Source organism: Helianthus annuus, chromosome 12 (genome assembly GCF_002127325.2).
Source record: "Helianthus annuus cultivar XRQ/B chromosome 12, HanXRQr2.0-SUNRISE, whole genome shotgun sequence".
Taxonomy (NCBI): Eukaryota; Viridiplantae; Streptophyta; class Magnoliopsida; order Asterales; family Asteraceae; genus Helianthus; species Helianthus annuus.
Window position 1 is genome coordinate 122757574 of NC_035444.2, and position 5947 is coordinate 122763520.

Below are 5947 nucleotides of genomic sequence, written 5' to 3' on the forward strand. Positions count from 1 at the left end.
AGAACGGAACTTCACGAAATTTATATCGTATATTCTAGTGAGCGTATTCTACTGTTACAAAGCCTCGAGTTCGTCAAAGGGTCACTCAGAGGTATAAATTAAACATGTTGACACAATTAACCCCTGTAGCTTGTAATCTCTCACTTTCTTCCGCGTTTCGCTCCGTACGATCCTTGATTTATTCGTTTGAAGGTACGAGCATCGTTTAGGGTTACTATACAGTATATTTACCCTTCGTTGACATTTATACCCCTCGAATTTACATACTTTCAAGGTTTGTCAACTCTAGTCCTTTATTTAATAGTTAATGCCACGTGTAAACTCATGACACGTGTCAACACATTATTGGACACAAAATTTCGAGGTGTTACATCCTCACCCCCTTAAAATAAATCTCGACCCGAGATTTACTAAAACAAATAAGGGTATTTCTCTTTCAACATGGATTTAACCTCCCACGTGAATTCGGGACCTCTACGGGCATCCCACTTGACCTTTACTATAGGTACATGCTTCCTTCGAAGCTTCTTTACCTGACGATCTTCAATCGACAAAGGTTTTTCCACAAATTTCAAGCTCTCATCTATATGCACATCTGTATGTGGTATCACCAGTGTTTCATCAGCGAAGCACTTCTTTAGATTGCAGATGTGGAACACATTGTGAATTCCATTGAGCTCCTCTGTTAGTTTAACTTGTAGGCAACTGACCCGACACGTTCGATAACCTCGAAAGGTCCTATGTATCTCGGGCTTAGTTTGCCTTTAACGCATCACCCCCTTCCAGGGTGATACTTTAAGTAATACTTTTTCACCTACTTCGAAGTGAAAATCTTTACGCTTTGGGTCTGCGTAACTTTTCTGCCTATCTCGGGCAGCTTTGAGACGGTCTCGAATCTGGACAATCTTGTCAGTCGTCTCAAAGACTATCTCTGGTCCTGATAGTTGGACATCTCCAACTTCCGCCCAACAAACAGGCGATCTACACTTTCTACCATATAATGCCTCAAAGGGCGCAGCCTTAATGCTGGTATGGTAGCTATTGTTGTAGGAGAATTCGATTAATGGTAGGTTCTTATCCCAACTACCACCCAAATCGATAGCACATGCACATAGCATGTCTTCCAACGTTTGAATAGTATGCTCACTCTGACCGTCTGTCTGAGGATGGTAAGCCGTACTAAAATTCAAACGTGTGCCCAAAGATTGCTGGAAACTTTTCCAGAAATGCGACGTGTATCTAGTATCTCGGTCAGAGATAATAGACACAGGTATGCCATGTAAGGCTACAATCTTATCAACGTATAACTGGGCTAACATGTCGGAGCTATAAGTCTCCTTGATGGGTAAGAAATGTGCTGACTTAGTCAGTCTATCAACTATAACCCATATTGTGTCATTTCCTTTCCTTGTCTTGGGTAACTTGGTAATAAAATCCATAGTTACACATTCCCACTTCCACTCGGGAAGTTCAGGCTGTTGTAGCAAGCCTGACGGCTTCTGATGCTTAGCTTTGACTTGCGCACAAGTCAAGAATTTGGCTACATAAGCGGCTACAGACTTTTTCAAGCCTATCCACCAATAATTTACCTTTAGATCCTGATACATCTTATCAGCTCCCGGGTGAACAGAATATTTGGAACTATGGGCTTCCTGGAGGATAACATTTCATAGTCCCCCATAAATTAGAACCCATATTCGTCCATTCAATCGTAAAATTCTGTCCTTGCTAAGAGTTAACTGCTCCTCAGTTACTCCTAGCTTTTCTTTAGGATAGTTAGCTTCCAACACAGCTTCTCTCTGTGCAGCTAACAACCTTTCAATCAAATTATTCTTCACTTCAATTCTCTTGGCATTGATTCGGATGGGTTTCACCCTTTCATTTCGACTTAAGGCATCAGCGACTACATTCGCCTTGCCGGGATGATATCTGATTTCACAATCGTAATCATTTAAAGTCTCCATCCAACGGCATTGCCACATGTTTAATTCCTTCTGATTAAACAGATGTTGAAGGCTCTTATGATCCGAATAGATCACAAACTTGATACCATACAGATAATCCCTCCACAGTTTTAGTGCGAACACAACGGCACCCAACTCCAAGTCATGGGTGGTGTAATTCTTCTCATGCACCTTTAACTGTCTTGAAGCATAGGCAATAACTTTGCCTTTCTGCATAAGCACACATCCCATGCCAGTGTGTGATGCGTCGCAGTAAACTACGAACTCTTCGGTACCTTCAGGTAATGTCAGTACAGGAGCGTTGCTCAACTTTTGTTTCAGAATATCAAAGGACTCTTGCTGCTTAGGGCCCCAAACGAACTTTACTTTCTTCTTGGTCAAGGAAGTTAAGGGCGCAGCAATCCTTGAAAAATTTTCAATGAAACGCCTGTAATATCCTGCTAACCCCAGGAAACTACGAATCTCTGTAGGCGTCTTTGGCTCTTGCCAATTCATGACACCTTCAAATTTAGCGGGATCCACTTGGATACCACGTTCGCTGACAACATGTCCTAGGAATTGGACTTCTCGAAGCCAGAATTCGCACTTAGATAATTTGGCATAGAGTTTCTCATGATGCAGGAGTTTGAGAATACAACGAAGGTGTTTCTCATGGTCAGCTCGGTTCTTTGAGTAGATAAGAATATCGTCGATGAAAACGATGACGAATTTGTCTAAGTACGGCTTGCAAACGTGATTCATGAGATCCATGAACGCAGCCGGTGCATTAGTGAGCCCAAAAGGCATCACTAGGAACTCGTAGTGACCGTAACGAGTCCTAAATGCGGTTTTATGTACGTCTTCATCTCTGACTTTCAGTTGATGGTAGCCTGACCTCAGATCGATCTTCGAGAAATAACTTGCCCCTTGTAACTGATCGAACAAATCATTGATCCTCGGTAAGGGATATCTATTCTTTATCGTGACCTTATTAAGCTCGCGATAATCGATGCACAGACGCATCGATGCGTCCTTCTTCTTGACAAACAGGACAGGTGCTCCCCAGGGAGACGAACTAGGTTTGATGAAACCTTTAGCTAGCAGTTCATCCAGTTGGGTCCTCAACTCCTTCATTTCGGTTGGTGCTAGCCTGTAAGGCGCTCGAGCCAGGTGCTGCTCCAGGGATGATATCGATCCTGAATTCCACTTGCCTATCTGGTGGCAAACCAGGTAGATCTTCAGGGAAAACTTCTGGGTATTCCGAAATGACGGGAATGGCTTCTATCTTCGGTTTAGGCTCATCAAAAATCACCTGTGCCATGTAGATGACACAACCCTTCTTTAGACATTTTGAAGCCTTGAGCATAGTCACTTGCTCAGGCAATCCATACTGGGTATCTCCTCGAATGGTAAGCGATTCACCAGACAGAGTCTTTAACACCACTTGCTTTCTGTTGCAGACGATTTGGGCCTGGTTGTGAGATAACCAGTCCATACCCAGCACTATGTCAAAACCGGCCAATTTAAAGGGAAGTAGAGATAGGGGAAAAGAGTGGTTCTTAATGGATACCACACATCCATCTAACACAGTGGAGACGGTTTCTATGGTGCCATCTGCTAGCTCTACCTCATAATTCACTTTTAAGGTTTTGACAGGCATATTCAGCAATTTGCAAAATTTATGATCTACGAAAGACTTATCAGCGCCCGAATCAAAAAGTACTCTTGCAAAGATATCATTTACGAGGAAAGTACCTGTGATCACGTTATCGTCTAGCACTACTTCTTTCGCATCCATCCTGAAGACTCTCGCATTGGTCTTCTTGGCCTCTTCAGGCTTCTTGGCGTATTTAGGGCAGTTGGTTTTAATGTGCCCCTTCTCGTTGCAACTGTAGCAAGTTGCATCCTTTATCTTTTTGCAATCCAAGGTCTTGTGGTCCTTGGACTTGCATAACCCGCAAGCAAATGACTTCGACTGAGTCTGCGAGTTTGATTCGAGTCTACACTTTCCAAAGTGATGTCTCTTGCAATTCTTGCACTTGGGCTTCTCACCAGATTGTTGCCCATCCTTTCTTGACTCAGACCCTCTCTTGTTGTCACCGTTTCCACGGTGCTTCTTGCCCGACCTTCATGAAGTATCATCTTCACGCTTTCTCTTCTCAGCCTCTTTGTTCTTCAGCGACCTTTGTCGGATCGCATCTAGAGTGAGGGACAAAGAAATGTCAGCTACAGATCTAAAGGTCGCTGGCCGAGAGGCCTTTACGCTTGCCTTTATCTCGGGGGCTAAACCACCGATAAAACGAGCTATTCTCTTTGGCTCCGGGGTTACCAGATACGGAAACAACCGGGACATCGTGTTGAAGCTCGTGAGGTAAGCTTGACAGTCAAGGTTCGTCATAACCAACGATAGGAAGTCAGTCTCTATCTTTTCAACCTCATGTTGAGGGCAGTAATTCTCCTTGATGAGAGAAATGAATTCCTCCCATGTCATGCTGTATAAAACAGCCTTCCCCGAGGCCTGAACCAGAGACCTCCACCAAGCCAGGGCCTCGCCCTTGAATGATTGTGAAACAAACTTTACCACGTCTCTCTCTGCACAGCCACTGATGTCCACCACGGTGTCCATCTCGTCTAGCCACGTCATACAATCTACCGCGCCTTTCTCCCCAGTGAAGTCTCTGGGTTTGCATGATACGAAATACTTGTAGGTGCAGCCCCTGGCGCGAGATGCATCAGTATACACTTTTTCTAGACGGACACTGTTTTCATTGGATGAGTGGTTATCATCGTCCCTTTTAGGCTTAGACAGGGGTTTGCTGTGAGATTTTGAGTGGGTTTTCGGCTTTGAGTGTGGTTTAGATATGATTCTGCTCCGGGACTCAGTATACTCTTCATACTGTCGATCCAGGGCTGCCTTAACAGCACCGTCGACAAGAGCTTTCAATTCTGCGCCCGTCAAATGAACCTGGGCGTTATCATATTCATCTTCTTTCGAATGACTATTCTCCTCATTTGGATCAGCCATGGTAACTTGAATCTGCTACAGAAGATAACGAAAAATTTCTATTTAGGAGTTTATTATGGAATTGTCTTTTATGGCAATTCATTAACCATTGTAACAAAGACCATATCTGGTTAATTTGTTACTCACTTTTTATTTAGGATTTGAATATAACTTATCCTAATTACAAACAATATTGTTAGTGGCATAAAAGCCTAGTCACGAGGACGTTGTTATAATATTAGCTGGGATTACAGAGAATCAAGGCACGAAGGTTTGAACCATAGTCCTTTTACCTTTTCTGACAGGGAGTCATAGACTACCACTGCCTTTTGTCTTATATGACAATAATTATGGCCCGTAGGCACTACATCACTAATGGATGTTTAATAAGTTTGGCCCGTAGGCACTACATCACTAATGGATGTTTAATAAGTTTGGCCCGTAGGCACTACATCGCTAATGGATGTTTAATAATGATCATCTTTATTGACGATTTAACCCATGATTTACAAATCATTAATTTGGGCTTTGGAATCCTTAGAAGGATTCTTATATAAGAATGACGCGTGCGATTTTAACGAATCACATCTGCTATGAACGTTAACATGATTACAGGGGTTAACTGGGAATCCGAATCTTTTAATCAGGTCTTACCATCTTGGCCGGGTCTTATAATGACACCTGGCTAGGTTTCACTCTTAAGATTCTTTATTTAGGCAGATTAATTTAAAAGGAATGATTTTTGATTTATTTCATATATAATATCAAAATGAAACTCATAACATAACATTCCATTACTTATAGTAATGATTACACGCTGCCCTAAACGGGACCTTTAAATAAGTAAATACCTACGCAGAGGTTTATAGAAAAACAAGTCCACACAGGGACCAAATTCAAGATAGATGTCCGCGCAGGGACTAAAAGGTAAGTCCACGCAGGGACTGAAATGCAATTGTCCACGCAGGGACTAAATTGTAATAGTAAATACAACAATACA